The sequence below is a fragment of the Pelodiscus sinensis genome, chromosome 6 (genome assembly GCF_049634645.1).
Source record: "Pelodiscus sinensis isolate JC-2024 chromosome 6, ASM4963464v1, whole genome shotgun sequence".
Taxonomy (NCBI): Eukaryota; Metazoa; Chordata; order Testudines; family Trionychidae; genus Pelodiscus; species Pelodiscus sinensis.
The window spans coordinates 70,777,512-70,800,005 of NC_134716.1; the positions used below are offsets into that span (position 1 = coordinate 70,777,512).

At 41.7% G+C, this 22,494-nt stretch overlaps 1 long non-coding RNA gene across 1 annotated transcript in view; it reads right to left on the reverse strand.

The window, feature by feature from the left end:
• LOC106731680 (uncharacterized) overlaps window positions 1–21,389 on the reverse strand; it is a 66,555-nt gene extending 45,166 nt beyond the window's left edge. The window contains exons 1-2 of the long non-coding RNA XR_012904810.1: window positions 21,220–21,389; window positions 19,201–19,286 (exon numbers count right to left, since the gene is read on the reverse strand). This is a non-coding gene — a long non-coding RNA (uncharacterized LOC106731680). The remainder of the gene's footprint in view (window positions 1–19,200; window positions 19,287–21,219) is intronic.
• Between the last annotated feature and the right edge of the window lie 1,105 nt (window positions 21,390–22,494).

The window sequence follows — 22,494 nt, forward strand, 5'->3', positions numbered from 1 at the left end:
CATTAAAGTTGCTATGACTTCCCTGGTATAGTGGCAAATTATGGTTCACAATTAGCAAGCAATTTGTTTGCTCAGTTTGTTAAAGGGTGGGCGTTCAAATACACAATCAGATGTCCTATGGCAATCATTCAACTGGGAGTCTGAGTCAAAACAGCCAAAGAACTAATAAAAGAAATGGAGGTAGTACAGAACTGAGAAGTTCCATTCAGCTGATGGGCTAACCCAGCTGAAGTGGGGTGGCCAGGTGCCCCAATTTATAGGGACAGTCCTGATATTTGGAGTTTTGTCCTATATAAGTGACGATTACCCCCCAATCCTTGTCCTGACTTTTCACACTGGCTATCTGATCACCCTAAACTGAAGGCACAAATAGCAGCACAGTGTATTGGCTAATGCTCGGGTGCATACTTTCCCCTCAAATGATCATGAAAGGAATAACAGAGGAAAAAGAAATCAGTACAATTATGAAACAAAGGCCTTGTGAGATTGATGATCCAAAGAACTACAGGAGTTGCAAACAGGGCTGGGGTAAGAATAAAGCCACTTCTAATGGAGAGACGGTGGAGATGGTACACTTGCATGCAGCGTGCAGCTCTAAGTTCATGTACAACAGAGGAGAATGGTTTGTTATACTTGCATATGCAAGTACAGGGCTAGATACAGAATTTGTTTCATAATTACATAGTCTCTGGCACATGCTCCTGGACTTTCATTTTCTAGAAAATGCCCTTAAAAATCTGATATTAATGCTCAAAACAAAGCAACCAGAGATACTGCATTAACACTTGATTTTCCATATAAGAAATGTCTTGCTTGTAATTTTTCTTGCTATGAAATATGATTATTTCTAAATATGGGTAAACAAAGCTGCATGAGATGGTGCCACCTTGTGGTCTTTTCAGTCTATGTTAGTACTTTGTTTGTTATAGGGAGCAGGGAAGAACCCTGCTTCTGGAAATATACAGTACATAACATGTAGGTAGTTTCCAGTAGCATTGCAGATTGTTGTAACATGTCCTATACTAGTTTTTACCTTGATTTTTATTGCTCTAGAAGCTAGTCAAGACTTCCCCCTAAGTGTGCCTGTATTTCTTAATTTGAAATTGACATTAACATAAGAACTTGCCAAACTTGGTCAGACAAGTCTAGTACCCTGTATGCTGAGAGTGGTCAGTGACAAATGCTTCAGAGGGAATGAATAAAAGAATTATCAAGTGTTCTAGCTCCACTGTCTAGTAGTCAGAGGTTTAGGAACACGTAGAGCCATAGGGTTACACCCCTAGTCATCTTAGTTAATAGCCATTGCTGGATCTATCTTCCACAAATTTACCGAATTCTCTTTTGCATCCAGTTATACTTTTTTTTGCCTTCACAATATACATAGTCAACTCATTGCCAGGGGATTATATGAAGTACTTCCTTATTTTTGTTTTAAAACTGCAGGCTATTGAATTTCATTGGGTGTCCCCTGGTTCTTATGTCTTTCTCCACACCATTTCTGATTTTATAGCCTTCTATTATATCTCCACCTAGTTGTCTCTTTTCTATACTGAATAGTCTCAGTCTTTTTAGTCTTATCTCAGATGGACACTGTTCCTTCCATACCTCTAATAATTTTATTATTCTCCGTAGCTTTTCTAATTCTAATTCTCTGTAGCTTTTTTAATTGTAATACTTTTGAGATGTGTGACCAGAACTGTATGCAATATTCAAGGTGGAACTGAATGGATTGAAATAGTGACATTATGATATTTTGTCTCATATTATCTATGTTACCATGGGTTTTGAATGTGTATGGTGATGTGGTGGTAAACACAAAATGGAGTCACAAATGGGTTCCATTTTAGGTGAGATAAAGGTTAGGGTTTCCCACCTAATCTACGCCTTGCACTCGTCATTAATCTGTGCACCCCATCCTAACAGTGTGCACACAACATTCTAAGGCTATGCACACCACCCGTTATGCACTTGGCACCTAAGATCTGCACACTACCTAGGTAACCTATGTGCACATGTCACCAAAGAAGTGCACTCAGCCCTTCTCAGGCTTTCCCACCTTAGAGGCAATAAAACCCCTTGGTTCTGAGAGGTTCGGGTTGGTTCTTCCCTTGTGGACGTACTTACCGGATTGTGTGGAGTTAGCTTGTTGTCTTGTCTGTCTACCCAAGTCTCTCTTGTTTGATAAGAGTGTGTGAGAGGTTGATTAATTTGTGTCACCATCGGGATTATGGCAGTAAGTGTTTAGTTAGCTTGATATTTCTGTGGGCCACCTGCGCATGGTGTATTTCCGCATTGAGGTAATTAGGCCAGGAATAGTGGCAGCTACACTATCCTCGCTATCGTTTTTGGGATTACGTGAGTGTGCTGAATAGTCAGTTCCCGTGACTCCTGAGCGTGACTGCTACCCGAGGAGCTGAGGATCCTAAGACGAACCGGTGTCTCAAGGCCTGGTGACCGAGCTCGAGGGATCTCCTCACCGTTCCTCCATTGCGGCTTTCCATTAGCCAAAGTGTAGAGGTCGTGAGCAACGGCTACATTATCAACTGACTGATTGTAAATTATATTCCTATTGCTTAAGGGACTTTTCTATCTTTATTTTTAGGGTTAGGGTGGTTCACCAGTTGATTGTCACTTTCTGTGTATGCTTTCTAAATTGTTTAATATATGGTTTGGCCCCAAATTGAGAGTCTGTCTATTCTTTCAAAAACTCCACCGGTGATTAGATATGGCTTTCTCGGGCATATCTCGCTTCTGAAACAGGGACGATATAGTAACTAGATAGCCAGAGCGAGCTTAGGTCCTCTCAATTAGATCAAATTAATCGTTGCAGTGTTCCCCGTGCAACACCCATCCCTTTCCTAACTGTTCCTAACAATCGCTTGGATTTCTTTTACTGCAGCTGCAAACTGTGTGGTTTTCAGTGAATCATCCACAATGAATCCAAGATCTCTTTCTTAACAGCTTATTTAAATCACATTATGATCAGATTTGGACTTAACTATTCTGAGTAATTTTGAATCATCTGCAATCTTTGCCACCTCACTGGTTTCCCTTTTTTCCCAGATCATTAATGAATACATTGAACAGCACTGGTTCTGGTACCAATCCTATTCATTGTTTTCCGCTATGAAAGCTGACCAGTTATTCCTACCTTGTGTTTCCTATCTTTCAACCAGTTATTAATCCATCCGTTTTATCCCATGACTGTTGACTTTTCTTAAGAGCCTTTGGTATAGGGCCTTGTTAAAGGCTTTCTGAAAGTCTAAGTAGTCTATCAATTGGATCACCCTAGTTCACCTTTGTGGTGATAGCCTCAAAGAATTCTAATGAACTGATATATATGGCATCCTTGTACCTCTCTAAACAGGGACTCTTGTTTGGCAACATCCATGGTCCAGCAACAGTGTTCCATAGCCAGAGAGCCCTGGTGGCCGGGAGTCAGGAAGCAGGAGGGCTGGCAGCTGGGAGCCTGGTGGGATTAGCACCAGCCCTGCAAGTAAGCCAGGCTGCACAAGCAGGGAGGCTGGCAGTTGAGCCAGGGTTGGGGTTGTGCAGCAGTCCAGCAGGGGAAATGGGGCTATGTGGGAGCCCAGCAAGGAGGCTATGTGAACTGGGGAGCCAGGACCACACAGCAGCCTGGCACGGGGTCAGAGTCACATGAGCTGGTGAGCTGGAGTCGAAGCTGGGGCCGCGCAGTAGCCCGACACTATTTAAAACAGCCTGGCTTCCTGGTTCCACCCTCTGACTTCTTCTTGGTGCAGTGGTTTGCAGCATGTGGCCAAAGAGAGCTGCATCCCCCACAGGTGAGTTGGATGCAGGGCTGTAACAGAGAAACTGGATTGGGGCTGTACAGCAGCCCACTGAGCTGGGACCGTTGACAGGCAGCCTGGCTGAGGCAGTCAGCAGGATGACCAGCTGGGGCCAGAAATGGAGCCACCAGCAGACTAGAAAGTCAGCAGCAGGGGAACCTCCCCTAATCTGATAAATTTCCTCATTTGAGACTGGTGCTGGACCACCGGGGTCTAAGCTGTTTATGCATCAGCATAAAAGGTGAATATAGAAGTTTGAGACAGTGAAACATACAGCTAGTCTCTCACCAGAAGTTGCTCCAATAAATATTATCTCACCTGTTTTGTCTTTCTACACCTAGAAATTTGATTGACCTACTCCCCAGTGTAGATACAGTATAAGCGGAAGAATTCTTACTTCTCCTTAGCCATCACCTCTGGGAGAGCTGAATTAACTACACTGACAGAAAAAAACCTGTTGAGGCAGAAAGTATCTACACTATGATGTTACAAAATGGGCTAAAATTCTCAGTAACAATGCTTCTGCAGGCCGGGTGATGACACAAATAACAACTACTCTGGAAAAAAAGAGGCAAGCCAGAGATTACATTAAGTCCTATAGGAACTTTATGACTGCTACTTATTTTGTGTATAAGATGTTCAGATGCTGTGGAGTGTAAAACTTTTACACAGCCTCCCATCACCAATCTTCATCTATTCTGAACAACTTGGAGGTAAGTGCCAGTAAAACAGAATGTATACCTTTCTATTTCTAACTTAGATCAACTCTAAAGCACAAGGTGGCATCAGAGTATTTCTACACCTGCTTCTATTCTGCATATGTAAATGTGTGGCTTTTAATCTCTGTGCAATTTACAACACTCAGTAGCACTTGTTCTCAGGTCAGCTCTACTATAGCAGGCCAGTTTTACCTCTTCTTGCACAGACCAGTTCTTCCAGTTGGAATATTTCAAACAACTAGTCCGAGTGGGCCTGATTCTAATTTACACTGGCATAAATTCAGGAATATTTTCAGGGAAATTCATGGAATTTCTACTTATTTAAGAGAAGGGAAAAATCTGGTAGTGAATCTTCTAGAAAGTACAATACATTCAGAATTTTTAACATTTCAGAATCATCTGTATACAATTTCAGTAGCTTCTGAAGGATCACAGCTTTGTACAGCCGTGAAATTGCTTTGTGAGACCTTAAGCGGTCACAGCACTTGTATCATACCATTTACCCAAGAATCTGAGATCAGACGGATAAGCTTAACATACCTGTCATTCTCGTCCCTCTACCTTTTTGCCTTATCATAATTTTCCACCAGAAATATGTTTAGATTTCACTTGAACTGTCAGACCTGAAGAGGAGCTCCATATATTCAAAAGTATGTCTCTCTCACCAACAGAATTTGGTCCAGTTAAAGATGTTACCTAAACCACCTTGTCTTTCTACTCTCTGCTTCAATTACTTTCTCCTTATGACTCATCCTACATGTTACAGGGTTGTTGTGTAACAAGTAATAAATACGTTTGAGTCCTCGCTTTTGTGTGATAGAGTTTACCCTAATTCCTGGGCTTGTTAGGTCACTGGAACTTAGGCTATAATTATGAGGTGGGCAAGGAAGATTCTAAACTGCCTTCACCTTGAATTCTAGAAAAAACAAGTCTGGTAACAGGCATCTTGCTTCTCCCCTCACATGCACTCTCAGCTCCACAGATGTCTTGTTCAACTTGAATGCAGGTCCTGTTTGTCTGAATGTTACTATATAGAAACAGCCTGAGGTCTGACCAGCTGCAGCAAGCACCACTGCCTATACTGACCACTGGAGATGCTGATGGCAGGGCGGGAGATTTAGTTAGGCAGATGTTGCTCTTCTCTGATCTTTGCATTACTGCCTCTGTCTGACCTTTCATTTTTTTAAGCAATTTCCACTCCTGAGCCCGGATGTGGTAATAATGGATGTGTGGGATGGTAGCAGGAGAGACTTGACAGAGCAGGGCTTGCCTAGGGAATGAGCAAGCTGGGAAATGCATTTACCAGAGAAATCAAAACAAAAGTTTGTGACTAAAGCAAAAATCTATGTATGACTGAGGCCTCAGTAGACCAAAGCAAATAAAGCGCTGGCAGGAGCATTTAAACCACAGAAATGAAAGCATAAGGAAACCAAGTCAGAGTGAGGAAAAAGGGCGCATGCCAATTTGAAACTTATACCCTAATGACATAAAAACCAAGCACTGGACACTCAGAGCCCACTCTATTAACCTCATTTAGCACAGACACTCTAATCGACAATATTTCCCCCCTAACCTCCCCCACACACACATTTTTTCCTTCTTTCCATACTCATCCGCTCTCTTTCTCTGCTATTTATTTGTACTCTACTCCTTAATTCCATTCATCTGAAGAAGTGCATTGTGCCCATGAAAGCTCATGATACCATCTACATTTTTGTTAGTCTCTGAGGTGATGCAGGACCATTTGTTGTTTTTTATTTTTTTTCCAGTTACAGACTAACACAGCTACCCCTCTGAAACTTTTGAATCCAGAGTGTTATCAAAAATAAAGAGGTGCATATGTACCTCAAGGTTCCAGTCTACATCATTTTAGTTCAGAATCAAGTTATGTCAGTAGCAGAAAACTGGGATCTTGCAATGGTGGGCTAGGATAGCAGAGCAATCTGCAGATATAATGATGGGTATAGGTTTATAATGAAAGCATAGGATTAAGTGCTCTCCTGTGTGTAAGTGTCAAAGAGTTATGAAAGTTTCACAGATTTAACTGTAAATTGGTTTAAATAATCATTTTCAGAATGCTGCTAAATCAATATATGACAGGCTTCAATCTGAATATCCATACCGGGTTTTCCACTAGCTTAACCAGCTCAGTTTAAGTACATCTTTAAAACCGTTCAGCTCTTGCATATACAGAAGAATTGGAATTTGCCTCATCTGCAAAATAAGTTTGATGCCCTTGTCTGTCCTAGATGTAAGTTCAGGCCCCTATATTTTGTTGCCAGTCCCTATCAGGTCGAGTAACTAAGAGAATTGATAACCTTGTATTAAGACATTAGGTTTGATTCAGGGAGGAAGAGGAAGATCAGTGTGGAGACTGGTACTGGTTAGACAAGAGAGAAGCAAATACAAAATGATGGGTGAGCCTGAAAAGATTCATTTCAGACAAACATTCAGAAATCTGGATGTGTTTCTGACTTATGCAAGCTTCTTGAGGCAACAAAATTACTAGCTCAAAAATCCCACTTCTGAAAGTTATTCTGCTAAGGTGGATTCCTTTGTGCAGTCCCTGGAGATCTGTGTGCACAAGAGTCTACCCTCATGGAAAAGTTCGCAGGGTCAGGGCCTTAGTTTGCTAGAAAACTCTCGTGAATAGAGTTCATCAAAAATCTCTGTGGAAAACAGAGAAACTTTGACAACTTCTTTGCTTTAAAACATTTTAACTAGCTATACATCTATGGCTTTTTACTTGCTTCCTCTTTCCAGCTGGCAAGAAAGATAAGAATGGGTTTTCACTGTATTTTGGCACCACTATTCCCATTTCTAATCTATCCACAAACTGGAGTCGTGAGGAATGGGGGGAGGAAGGGAAAAAGTTAACATTTTCAGACTTTCAAAAATGTTTTGCCTAATTAGTCTGACACTTCTTTTTATCTAATACAGCGTGATCATCTTGAGTTAACCGAAAATGGTGGAGTATTAGCAAAATTGTGAGGATGGGAGAAAAAGGGTGTGATGGAGCTCAACCCTGTATTCACACCCTATGCAACACTGTAATAATCTTTGTACAAAATATGCCTCGTGAGGTATCATTTGAAATAAATAACTTGCTGGTCAATAATATATTGGTGAAATGTATGTGGCAACAGTATATGTAAAATTATGAACAGAAGGTAAAATCATGACTGAAGTGTCTTTACCAGATAACTCTGGGGAGTGGGTAAACCTGTTTACCAAAGATAAAGGATAAGCTCATGCCTCTAGCCAGGTGTTATCAAAGCTAATGGGCCATCACCACTCAAGTGACCATTCTAGGGCTAGGAAGGGATCAGAAAAAACAGGCCTTCATTTTAGCACACAATAGCATGGAACCTCTTTTATCACCAGCCCCCAGTCTTTGGCACACAATGGGAATGAACTTTATCTAAGGATAACTCTCAGAAAAATGCACTGAACCACAAAAGTAAGGGGCGAAGTTTCCTCCCTGTCCATCTCTTTCCCCTCCTGCCCCCCCCCCCCCCCGAAATCAAAAGAACTAGTAGTTTGACTTTGAAACCAGATCGTAAGAATTTGGTTTAAAATGTTACTGGAAATGTAGTAAGGGATTTCATCTTGAATCGCAAGTTTTAGTATTAGGATGCATTTTATCTTTATTTCTCTTGTAATCATTTCTAACTTTAAAGCCTTGTATTTGCGCACCCTTAAAATCTCTCTCATTGTAGTGAAATAAACTTGTTTTATTCTTTAATCAAAACCAATCTAGTGTTATGAATTGTTTGGGTAACTATTTAAGGTAGCAGACTATGGTATATAGATCCCCTTAAAGGGGCAATGACCCTAATATATCTTGACTGTCCCAGGAGAGGTCTGGACAGTGAAGAACATGTGTTTTGGGAGCAAATGGGTATTGGGATTATACTGGGGTCACCCTTCAAGTAGTAACAAAGGGCGGTGAAAGTCAGAGCTTGGCCAGTGTTTGCTGACAGGCTAGTGGGATTAGAGTTGTTGAACCAGGGCTGTGGCTATCAATGTGCACTTGGGATGTAACTTGTGTGCTGTTTGACTGTTTGTGAGCAGCCCAGATTGGGAGCTATAGTCATAAAGCATTATGGGATGATCTAGGTTGCAGGCAAAGGTTACATAACCCCTCACTGATCTGGACTGCACTCCAAAATGTCAGAAAGTGATTATATGTCATTTGAAAATCTAGCAAATCTAACCACTCGTCAGTGACTGGAACAGGCTTCAGCTACAGTCAAATCTATTTGGGCAAGTGTTTCAATTGAGTGTTGTGCTTTTAAAGCTTGCTTGAGAGAAGAATTAGTCAATAAGCCATCCTGAGAGGGTAGTAACAATGTGGAAAATCCTTTTCAAACAAGTATTTGCAAAAATAATATTTCTACATAATTTTGCCAAATATTAATAATTATTCAATGATGTTTGCTAGTGATGGCAATGCCTGGACGTGGCTAAAGATTCTGGCTGTTTTTGAACTTGTACTTTACTGTGTCAGGATGGTCACCTCTTAAGTAGATTTTCCTTTTTTGCTCTCGCTGAATTTTCCTTTTGAAGGCCTTTCTCTTCCTCTGGTAAATGTTGTTTAAAGCAGTCCTAGCAGGAGGCTGATTCTAATTGAAAGATTTGCTACCATGCTAACTCCAATGACTCAGTTGGAATTTACAAGCACTGAACTTCCCCAGGTAAACTAAGGAGCTCTTGGCTTGGTATAAAAGCAGGGTCAGCCCAAGGCGGGCTGCTGGCATCTGGCGCCCCCGGTGGAATGCACAATTGGCGCCCCCACCTCCACAGCCCTCAATGGCATGACATCATCATTGGGCGCCCTGTTTAATGCAGCACCCTAGGCGACGGCCTAGTTGGCCTATATGCACGGGCTACCCCTGTATAAAAGGACTGAACAGTAGGCTGACGTTGTGAGTCTAAGGTAAATACAGGGAAGTCTTTCAAGTTTTGTAGTCAAAATGTACAAATTGAAAAATAATCTTTTTGCCTGTCTCTGATACTTTCCCGATGGACATCAAGAGCGGAGCTAGGATACTATTGCAGGCCTGGAAGTGGATAGGATGACCAATTAGGGGCTTTGCCTGACTGGCAAATATGCTTCTCTCCCACTCCTCCTCTCCCAAAAATGTGACCTGATTTTTCACTCTTGCTATTTGGTCACCCTAGTAGTAGGGGAGACATTGTAGGAAAATGGCAAGAGGAAAGATGCAATGCTAAATGTGCAATGCAAGGACTAATATGATTGTGCTGATTGTGTGGTGTAGTTTGGATTCTTTTAAACAACGTGTAGGATAGGCAATGGAACAAGCATCACACAAGGAAAATGTTCAGAAAATAATTTTTTTTTTAACTGTAAATATCTTGTAAAAACTCACTCAGTCCTGATGCAGCCATACAGAGAATAGTTGGTTCCAGAAGCATCCCTGATGTGAGTGTACAATATTAGGCCCTAAAACATGAGGGGTGAACTTATGGTTAAAACAAAAATGCTACATCTCCACCAGATGGCACTAGCAATTCTTGCAATCAGGATGATACCAAGTAGAGAAAAGCCTGGAGAATGGATAGCTTTTTTATTTTAAAATGGGGAAATTAACATGCAGATAATTCCTGATTAAGAATTAGGAATGTGTTATCCTAGTGTACGTTGGTGTTTCTGTGGCTTTTAGCAGAATACAGTAATGTAACTACAGTTAATAAATTAAGTCTCAACATGCACCATGGAAGCAGTTTTACCTTAATTTTCCAATTGGGAAACTAAGGCACAGAGGTAAATGACTTCCCAAGCTCGAGGAAACCTGCCACAGAACTAGGAAAAGAACTCAGACCTCCTGGCTCCCTGTCCTATGCCTACTCACAAGACTATGCTTCCTCTCTGTATAATGTTTACTAATTGTCCCATTCAGCAAAGACTATGTTTGGCTTCTGTGCTGTGACAGTATGTATAAGGCAAAGGAAGCTGATCTGGGAGACCCTCAGTGAGTTTCATAGCAGACAGTCTGGCACATTTTGTTGTGTTATTGAAGCTGGTCCTTGTGTTATCAGGTACAATTTTTATGAAACAGTTTTATTACTTGTAATTAAGCAATAATGACCAATTGGATGGACATTTCTTGGAACTTACTGATAGGCTAAAAGAAAATGATTTCTTAGAGGCCAAGCCCGGTTAAATTTAAACTGCTTTTATAAATATAATGCAGCAATAGTCTATAATCCTGATGGCTGTGTCTACACTGGGCCACTTATTCCGGAAAATCAGCCGCTTTTCCGGAATAAGCTGCGAGCTGTCTACACTGGCCCTTGAATTTCTGGAAAAGCAACGACGCTCTAATGTACAAAATCAGCTGCTATTCCAGAAAAACTATTCTCCTCCCGCTCGGGCATAAGTCCTTATTCCGGAACACTGTTCCAGAAAAGGGCCAGTGTAGACAGCCCAGTAGTCTTTTCCGGAAAAAAGCCCCGATCGCGAAAATGGCGATCGGGGCTCTTTTCCGGAAAAGCGCGTCTACATTGGCCACGGACGCTTTTCCGGAAAAAGGGCTTTTCCGGAAAAGCAGCCTGCCAATGTAGACGCTCCTGTTCCGGAAAAACTGAAAACGGAATAGTATTCCGTTTTAAGAAGTTCCGTAAATTCATGCCAGTGTAGACACAGCCGGTATGTCTGAAACCAATTTGCCAGAATGAATCTATTAATCAGCTGAACAAGATGCAGACTTATCCATATTTTAAAAAAATGGGAGGTAGGGGATGGGGCAGGGGCATGAAATAGAAGCAATCAACTGCCTGGTGTGTCTAGACTTTCTAGTGACTTTATTTGAAGGCCCACAGAATCAGCTGTACTCAAATAGGTAAAAAGCCTCAAACCTAGCCACAGGGACGCAGTAGATGATGAAGGCAATGCTAACCTCTGCATATAAAGAATAACTACAAAATGGATTTGGGGGTCACAGCAGATAAACAACCCAGTAAGGTCTCCCAGTCCAATGCTGTGGCAAAAAGAGCTGAAGTGATCTGTGGATGCATGAACTTGGAAATAAGGAGGTAAGGAAGTGATTTTGACTTCTGTGGTTTGGCATTGGTGAGATACTAGAATGCTGTGCTCAGTTCTCAACATTGTTAAAATGATGCTGAAAAATTGGAGAAGGCGCAGTCCAGTTTATCAAAAAAGAAGAGCGAGGTCTGATTTGGTTACACAGTAAAAGGCTCTCTACTGTCAAAGAATGGCCTAAGAAGAAAGTGATTGGAAGCTGAAGTCAAACAAATTCAAATTAGAAATAAGGCACTAATGTTTAAGAAGATTAACCACTGGAATAAGCTAACAGGGGAAGCTGTGGATCCTCCATCTCTTCATGTTTTCAAATCAATTCTGGAGGCCTTTCAGAAGATATACTTTGGTCAGGCAAATGTTATTTGTCTCGATACCAAGGTAACTGGGTGAAATGTAATGGCCTGTAATATACTGGAGATCAGATTAAAGGATGTGGTTGTGTCTTTTGAGCTTAAACTCTATGAATAAAATATTAGCACCAAAAACTCAGGAATACTGGAAATGGAGAACTTAACCCTGGCCAGAAGGCAGAGCTCAAGAAGTTACCTTGAAGCTTGGTTTCAAATCATATAGCTCTCTGACAAATAAGACTCAAAAGTACTAAGACCTGTTAAACAAGAACATCTCCTTGTAAACTAGATAATTTGTAGTTCTATGAAAATCCTCTTTGAAGCTATGTGTCAGGTGGTATAAATGTATGTCACAGGAAACCAGGGAAAACTAACACCAGTGTTATAGTAGCTAAATTGTGCTATTTGTATCCAGGTCGAACTGAAATAAATACATTTTTCCTTTTAAATTGAACCAAATGCTCCCATGGAAAATTTGCAGTTGTACTGTGCTGAACTATTAGGACTAGATTCACAAAGGGTGTTTAATCCAACTACTGAGATCATCAAAATGCCTGTTCGGCTGCCACCTAACCCTGTGGCCACCTAAATTCCCCAAGCATCTGTTTCCAGTGGGCAAGTACAAAACTGCCGAAGTCCTGCCATGGTCAAACTGCTGAGATCCTGGCTCCTATCTAAAACTCAGAGAGATTTTCAAAGTAGCAATCTCCCTTCCCCCCACTTACGTCACCTGCACTGAGCCACTCACAAAAGGTGAGCAGTAGGCTTTGTGTGGGCTAGCTGACTGGCTATGTCCCAGAGCCACAGTGATTAGAGCACTCATCTGAGATGTGGGAGAGTGATGAATTTATTATTTACTCTCCCACACTCTAGATAAGTGATCTAAACCCTGAGCTATTAGCTGTCTTGGGGTGGGTCTCTATGCTTTTTCATGAGAAAGAAGTGACTGGGTTTCCACCAGTGCAACTCTCATACCCTGCTGCAAAAACTACAGCATACCAGCCCTAGTCATCCAAAGCCAAAGGAACAAGTTTAGGGGCTCTTCCTAGTTTTTAAAATCAACATTAGCAAAGGCCTCAGTTTAGCAAGCACATGACTGCCCAATTCTAAGCACAAGTTTTTTTCATTGAAGTTATATGGGTCATATCTTTCATGAGTAGGCAGCACTCCATTGAGTTCAGTGGAGCTATGCCAAGTGTGACTAGTTGAAGATCTGCTCCAACAGGACTACTCATGTACTTAAGGTAAACATGGGGATTATGTCTGGATGATGCTGTAGGTAACAGATGCTTTGAGTGGATGAGGGTAAAAATGTAAAAAACAACTTAATAATCTAGGAGCCCAAGTCCCATTTTCAAAAGTGACTTAAAAACACAAGGTCATCTTGCCTTTCAGAGGTAGCTCCTGCTACCAAACACTCCCAATAATGTCCTTGTAGACTGTCCTAGTGTGAGGTTTTTTGTCTTTGAAGTAGCCCAACTGTAGCTCACTGAGAGCACTAAAGACAACTAGGCACATAAAGCAGATCAGGAATGGGATGGAGAGCTCTTGTTTTGTTTTTCCTATAAGGAGATGAGCTAAAGGGTTCTGAAGCAGCTGAAGACTCTGTGTGGCCTCCAGTCTACCCCAAATTAAGGAGGGAAAGGATTATTATGGGTTGGTAGAAAGGAGTGTGACCAAGGGCAACATTTTTGTGCCATACTTTTTATTTGCTTGGAGTGCTTTATCAAATAGGAATCCAAGGCTGTGAACTTCATTAGCAGTGGAAGGTAAATAAAAAGGGCAGTTACAGTTCCTGACCACACTCTCTCAACCAGAATCACTTGTGTCTTTTGCTTAGCTGAATTAACTTGTGCCACATTCAGAGGTGCTGGGGGAAGAAGGATATTTTGAACTCTTTACTTCTCCTTGTGATGGAGGGAGCTGGGATGTAGCGAGAGGACAAACTCTTGAGAGAAGAGGAAAAAAGGCATTGCCACTCCAGGGATGGGGTGGCGAGTCCTGTTGCTGCCCTGGATTAGCACTTCACAGGTAGAGCCCAGGCCCCACTCTGGAGAAGCCCCAGAAAGAAGTGAGAGTTGCTTGGCAGAGAACAACGAAAGTTTTCTGAGGCTCAACCACTTCTCCTCAGGTGATGGGCTAGACAGAGAGACAGGAAAAAGGATCTGGTACCAGGAGAGCTGTAAGGAGGCTCGATGGAGAGTTTAGGATCAGGGGGAAAAGGGCAGAAAATGGAAGCCGTCGGATGGGGGACCAAAGGATGGGTGTGTGGGAAGCCCCAAATGTAGCCCTTCAAAGAGTTCTGCATGAGGGAGAGCGGTCCATGGGGTGGGTATAGGTCCTCAGTGACCAGATCACCTAGTCTGACCTCCTGATATTACAGACTATCAGCAATACCCAGTACCTGTACATGAAACCCAAGTACACATGCTGAAAAGGAAGGTTACAACCTCCAAAGGCATTGCCAGTCTGACCCATAGGAAAATTCCCATTCACCCCCACTTTTGGTGATCAATTAGACTTTGTTTGGCTCTTGCTCATGTGTGCAACCAGTCAAGTATGTGAAGGAGTAGGAGAACCTTCAGTGCCACCAAAGACCTCTGCCCCACCCCTTCTAAAGCCATCGTCATCTCTGAATACATGGGGGTGGGAGGAGAATTTCTTTCCTCGCCCCTGCCTGCAGGTGACTGTCTGAAACCCTGAAACATGAGCTTTAGAGGCATAGGTCATAACCAGAAGTGATCTCCAGGACTACCAGTCACCTGCACCATCACAAGCAACCTTGTCCATATAACCATGCTCCTTTAAAACTAATTACATTGAGCCACCCCCCAATAATTTAGGAGGTTTTTCAGAACCTTATTGCTCTACTGGTTAGAAACCTAATTTCCAGCATAAATTTGTTCATGGCCAGTTTATACCATTGTTCTTGTGCTAACAGTGTATTTTTGCTTACATAGCATTTCATCCTCTCTGGTATTTGCCTCCTAAGTGTATCTAGAGAGCAATCATAACCCAACTCCACTTTCTTTTTTTGCTGGGTTAACCAAGTTAAACTCTTCAGCTACGTGTTCACTGCGAGTTCTTCCAACAGAAAATATGCTAATGTGGGGCTCAGTAGCATAACTCATGACATCATTAACATATTTTCTGCCATTTCTTTTTGCACAAGAGGTTTTTGTGCAAAAAGAAGCAGTGTGGACTTTTTTTTAATGCAAAAATGCCCTTTTGTGCAAGGTCCTTATGCTTCTCTGGGATAGGTATAAGGATCTTGCACAAAACAGGATTTTTGTGCAACCCTACCCCCCGTACACTCTGCTTCTTTTTGCACAAAAACCCCTTGTGCAAAAAGAAATGGCAGAAAATATGCTAATGAAGTTGCAACTTATGCTAACGAGTCCCTCGTTAGGATATTTTCTGCCAAAAAAGCTGGCAGTGTAGACAGAGCCTTCCAGTCTACTCTCATCATTCAGAGTTCTCCATTTCCCCAGTCATCCTAGTAGCTCTTCTCTCTACCTGTTCCAGCTTGACTTCATTGTTCTTGAATGTGTGTGACTGGAATATACACAGGATTCCAAATGAGTTTGTGACTGAGGATACCAGATGGTAGATGGCAAAGTTTTCACAGGAGTTTACAAGCTTGTATAAGCGTAATATTTCACCAAAGGGTAGCATGTAAAATCTTGGCTAAAAAACAGTACTTTATGGGACATAATACTCATTGTGAATGTATATATGGATAATATTTGAGAAGCTGTAAATTCTGTTCTTAAAGATTTGAAATTAAAAGCAAATCACCAGGAGGTTACAGGCCAAGGATGGATTCAGGCAGAGGGGAGGAGATGCTTATCCCTCAATGTCTGGTCAGGTATGTATTGTATCTTTCAGTGAGGAAGAGCGACCAGCTAATAAAGCTTGCAAAATAGACAAGAGGTCACAAAATCTACAGAAGGATAGATACAGCAGGTGTGGGTGGCGTTCTGATTTAAGAAGAGCAAAAGACTATGTTGAGGTATCTTGGGTTGCAAAAAGGGTGACATGAAGCTGACAACATGGCTTATTTCATGACAAAAGAATCACAGCCTACCTGACTGAAGAATGTTAGGAAGCAATACTGCAAAAGACACACAACAGGAAGTACTTAAAGAAGCCTGGGTTTAGAATACATGATATGATTTTTATTTTATGTGTAATAATTTGTTTCCAATATTTCTACTTGCTATCATGGAATTCTCTACTCCTTGTTAAATGCTTCTCTTCACTATAAATAGAACATTGATCTGAAGGGAACCTTGCAAACTGGGGTGTACTGCTTCTTTGGGAACAGAGTATCTGTTACTAGCATGGAAGTACAGTGTAACAGGAGCTGGTCACTTCAGATGGACTCTAAGAAAGCTTGGGAGGTGGAGTGTGCCTATTAATCTATAGACAGACAGCATTGCCAGTGTTGGCCTAGAGGGGAGTGCTTATGTTGTCAATGGCAAGTGTGGTTGGGTAGCTGATCCCCAGAAGGTAAAGGCATGGCTGCATCATGACAAAGGCAGGTGGTAGTGAGATGCCTCACAATCCCCTAGGAAGTATCACAAGATATTGAGCAATGGCAGTCATACTTTTCCTCTCTCTACTGGAAACACCTTTCAGTTCTTAACACTAGAAGGTCTCTCCCCAGTAATAGCATTTGTCTTTTTCACAACCACATTACAATGGTGGTTCATAATCATCCTGTGATCATAGAATCATAGAACTGTAAGGGATCTCAAGAGGTCATCTAGTCCAGTCCCCTGCCCTCGTGGCAGGACCAAGCGCTGTCTAGATCATCCTTGATAAGTGTCTGTAGGCCTTGTATCCCGTTTAGAAGCTCATTGTTTGTGTAGTGAGGTAGCGATGGTGGTATTTAATATTGCAGCCTTTATTTGATTTGACTTTTTATTGATGATGCACTAGTCTCAAACTTAAAGCTCTAATCTGCCAGAGTAGTGCAAGGGTTCTTTTTCTATCTATGTATGTGTACACTCATAGGTAATGATTTCCCCCATTTTATTTTATCCTCACAGTAAAATGAAATGGATGTGACTCCCGTTATATCGACAAATCCTATATTTCTATATGTCCTTGAAATTAAGTGTTTGCTAGTGGCAGATAAACTCCATCAGACTATCGCACCTAACCCATTATGCAATACTGTATGTATGTGGGGAGTGTCTTTCTGCTTCTCAGCTGGGGGCCACATCAGGGATGGGGGGGAGTTGTTTTGTTTTTTTGCTTTTCTCTTGTGTGCAGCCCCTGACTGATATTTCTGTGGGTCAGCAGCCCCCAGCCCAACTTAAAGTATGATTTATATATTACTTTATATGAGTAGAATTGCCATTTTTTGCTTGCAGAGCCACAGATGTTAGTAATGATGATGAAGTTAGCCAATTCTTTTAAAATTCAAGCAGCATAATACAGTAATATTCCCATACTGAAAAAAAAGCATCCCCACCATGTATTTTAAATTTAACACTACTGCCCTATTATGTCCTGTAAGTTTTTTTAAAATTAAACTGATCTGAGAAGTAAATTAGCACAATTTGAAGTGCCTGTTTCACTCCAGCTTGTTGATCTCTGGTATGGTTTCCTCATTTTTTTACTTATGAAGATTATAGCTTTTTTATGGTTCTAAAAATTCAGGTCTGTCCCAGACTGCAAATATGAGAGGTTCAAAAACAATAAGGGAGAGACTCATATCTCAGAATAATTGCTTCAGCCTGGCAAACAATAGCCTTTGAATTTTCTTTAAAGAAACAGTGTAAACTAGGTACTTGCAGATTCCCTTTTTGCCCTGGAATTTAAATATGACATCTGTGTTGGCTGCCTTATTCTGCGACCGCAAAGACTTTGAGTTTAAGGTGATTCAGCCCCCCCCTCCCACCACTGCTCTAACCCAATGCCCTCCCCCTCCAGGAGAGCCAGGTACCCCCATGGTTCCTGCTTTAACCCAATCCCTTTCCTCTCCCCCAGAGCCAGGCATTCCCAGCCTCTCCCCCCTGCTCTAACCCAATTCCTCCCTCCTACACAGCCAGGAACTCCCAGCCCCCCTGCTCTAACCCAATCCCCCTCCAGGCGCTGGGTGCATGCGCAGAGTGGCCGGCCGTGAGCCGTCCAGGCGCGCAGCTCAGAAGAGGCAGGAGCCGCATTTCCTTAATCAAAGAGCCACATGCGGCTCAACATGTTACCCCTGTTGTAGACCTTTAAACATTTTTGTTGCTCTTCTCTGGACCTTCTTCAATTTTTCCACATCTCTCTTAAGAAATGTGGTGCCTGGAAGTGGACACAATACTCCAACGAAGGCCTATCAGCGCAGAGTAGAGCAGAAGAATGACTTCCTGTGCTTGCTCACAACACCTGTTAATGCATCTCAGAATCATGTTTGCTTTTTTTGCAACAGTGTCACACTGTTGACTCATGTTTAACTTGTCGTCTACTATGATCCCTAAATCCCTTTCAGCAGTCTCCTTCCTAGACAATCACTTCTAGGATCTTTATCTTCCCCTTTTCCCAACTGTCAGATTTAACAAATCAGCCTCTTCCCTACAAGTTCATTTTTTCAATTAAACAATGAATCGAAAAGGTACCCAGCCCTCCATCCCAGCTCCTTCTGTCACCCTAGTACCTGCTACAGCAGGCTCTTAATCCCACTCCATGCTGTGGGCTGGAGGAGAGGAGCAGCACAAAGGAGGGAGCCTGCAGAAGCAGCCACTGCCAGCAAGGCAGATAGCTAGCTATTCTATAGCTATTACTGGGGAGAGACCTTCTAGTGTTAAGAACTGAAAGCAATCCTTGAGTTTCTCTGCCTACGCATATAGTGGGCCAGATCCTTCCCTGATATATACACATAGCTCCTGCTGATGTCAGCAAGCCTGGCACATGTATCTGTATCATTGCCATTACGAGCATTCCAGGCTACAGTGGCTCTCAGCACGTCCTGTTTTGTATTTCACAGAGGGAATTATGTAAGCGTCACTTGTGTTTGATTCTAACTTCAGATGCTTGACTCATACATGTGCTCTGGAGAATCTGGAATTGGATGCAGGGTGACTGAATACTAACAAAATGAAATTGTTCAGACGTAAGCTCAACGCTTCTTGCTGTATCTTTATTTAAGGTTTTATACTCCCTAACTTCATTTAGGCTTGTCTGGCAGCAAAGTACTCAAGCTATGTACTGGCAGCATTTCTGGGACTAGCTATGAAAAATGAAAAGAAAATGTTTCTTACCAGCTTCAAGGCCTCCCTCCCATCTTTAGAGTATGCCATGTTCCCTTTGGCTCTAATCCAGACAGTGATGGAACACAAGCTCCTACCTATATATAGAATTCCAAATATATAGTGAGTAAGTTGGGGTCCAGCATTTGTTCACATCATCACCAACTAAACCAGTGAAGAGAAACTGAATCAGCAAGGAAGCTATCACAGGAAAAATAAACAGGCATTTAAAGGTTATAGATGTTGTTTGCACTCTTATGGCTAAGAAACAGCTTTAATAAAAAAAACTGACTTCATTTCTGCTGCAACCGGCCCTCCCACTCAGAACCTACTGTACCAGAGTGGAGATTTATTATAGTACCTGCATGCTCAAAGGCAATTTTCCTGAGGATTTTTGCTTTGCAAACAGCCTTCTGGATTTATAGTGCAGTCTTGCATGATTGTTAATCTGCTTTCACAGCAGTTTATTGGCTTGAGCACAGACATTATAGTGCACGTTGTAAAGGTGCATGAAAAATAAATTATGCAACTAATGAACAAATAAATCTTCATATGTATAGGGGAACCTCCTTAGTGTGAATCTTAATTTTTATATGAAGGAGAATTCAACAAGTTCAAACTTCCCATATGACAATAGTAGTTCTGGTTACAGCTAAGTCTCTCTGGGCATGGGAGAAATGACTTCACTCTGGCTACTGTCACTAAAACTAGTTCAGCTCTACTAATGTTAACAGTAGGAGGACTTAGCGGCAATCACTATCCTTTCTACTCAGTCATTGGAAACATGATGTTGATTGAATCCTGCTGAAAACAAGCCTTAGGGGTTTCAGTGGTATAACAGATCTGTGTTAACAAATTCCAGTTGTAAACTGAAAGTTGAAAATTGGTCTAGTTAAATGCCTAGTGTTGATGCATTCACACAACTGTAAACTCTGCTCAATTTAAAATCATTTTAGTTAAAGAAGTCCAAAATACAGCAACATAGGTTATCATGACTACCTCAAAGCTGTATTTTGCTATCTACACTAGCTTCCCATAGATTATCAAGTCAAATTCAAGGTCTCAGGCCTTATTTTCAAGACCCCTGGAAGCTTGCTTATCCACAGTCTCCCTGGTGATGCTTTAACAACCTCTCTTCTGTAACACAATATAACTAGCTACCTCCACAGTAAAGGAGGAGACAGTGCAAGAGACAGGGATTTCTTGGGGGGGGGGGGGGGGAGGAGAGGGGAGATCAGTCCTTGCTGAATAAACTCCCACAAGAACTAAGTTACCACAGACATTGCTCCTTTCTCTTCTCAATACCAGGCGTGCTTCTTTGACCTGCCTTCTTCAAGATAAATCCATGTCAGTGTGTTCATTTTGAACAAAACCAAAACCCTAGACACTTCACCCCCAAATATCCCCCAAAGGATGAGATGAGATGCTAATCACATTGCTTAATGCAACACCAGAATGTGCTCTAATACTATAATGAGAATGGTATAAATAGCCCTATAGAATAGAAAAGAATGTCTTGCATGTGGAAAATGCCATTGAAAGGCAGGTATGCTCACATAATCAGGATTTAGAAAGTGTGAGTTCTAACCCTTTCTCCAATTGCTACAGTATACACACAATATTGTGTTTTTTTTAATTCACCATGGAAGGATCAGAGCATGAATAGCCTGTACCTACTATGGTTATTTATATATCTAACTGCTGTAGGCACTTTCTAGATTTGGAACTCAACATAAAATTGCCCTAATAGCAAGTAAATTAGGCCTCCTGGGCTCAACCTGCCCGTGCAAAACTAATGGCTACGCAAATGGAGAAAGATGCTGATCTAACTCAGCCCAGCCAAAGCCATTTAGTTAAACCAGTACAGCTTGTGCATCTAGATAAGGACCCTCTATGCCATTTTGGCAGGGTCAAAAGGCCTTCATTATAAATTAGCAGCATGCTCTTTGGTCTCTAGTGAGTTTCACTGACCCTAAAACAATTGAAAGAAAATTAAATTGAATTAGAATATTACTATGTTTCCACTCCTACCTGAGGCTTGTCTACTTTAGTTGAGCTTGTTGCTTGTCTTTCAGGGATTTAAAATTCAGAAGCCTATTCTGAAGAGGAGAAGCAGTGTTCCCATTTCTAAGACTTCAATAAAGCCCTGCTCCCAGGAGAAGCAGGAATCAATAGGTCGTAGAGGAAACAAAGCAAAGAAGTGACCCTGAAACAATTTTTTTGTAGTGACACATGAAGCCTTTTAAGAGACATCTGGCAGCAAGTCTGCAGCAAAGGCATTTTGACAAGTAGAATAAAATGCAGCTAAAAATCCGGTAAGCTTTTATTATCAAACAGAATCAAACCATTAATTCCTTCAAGTAGCAGCATTAAACTCTACTTTGACCAGGACCCTGGACTTCTTGTTTCAGATCTGACAAAATTAACATCCACATCTCTACTGTTGGTGACTTGCACAAAGCACCCACAACCTCTCCTCCCCCCACCACCCTTCTGAGGCACAAATAGGGGCTGGGCAAGGCAATTAAGTCTCCTTTTCAAAAAAGGAAGAGAACTAGTGTCAGCATGAAGCATCATTGATGGACAAATTAAAGACAAAATTCATTAAAGTCATTAGAAAAAGCAGTGGGATGAACTTGTGTCCCCAGGCAGAGGACTGAAAACAACCTTTTTAATTAGCTCATTTGAAAGCAATCCCTAATCACCTGAAAGTTACAAAGTCACAATTACTTCCCATTCTCCACAAATAAGGTCTATGGAATCTTGCTGTGCAGTGGTTAGTGGGACTCAGTGCATGTTGCTAACACAATTACAATTCTGTACATAAACATGCTTATTATATAGTCCTGCAAGCCAAAAAACAGCTGATCTGTTCTTGGGTGTACAAAGCAGAGCACACAATGCCAGGGTCCTCCTCTTGCACAGGGATCAGCCACAATTGCAACATGTGACCTCATTTGAGCATAACACCTTCATGATGCTCCACATGAAAGCCACCATAATGGTTATAGCGTAATTGCCCTGAATCCATCTGTGCTGACCAACAGGAGTGGCCATGTTGGTGAATGGTATTGCACTCCTACACAAGAATAGTAGCAGGTACAAGTATCTTTGTTTTGGGTTCAAGAAGCTTCAGGATTTTTTCTTCATTGTCTATGGCCTGTCTTTGGCTTTTACAAAAAAATATCCCTGACAAAATCTTAGCTTTAATTATAACATTAGTTCAAAATGTTGGACATAATACAGCTTTCTGATCAGCTGTTAAGTACTGCTGTCAATTAAGGAATTCCTGGGTCTGCCTTCAAT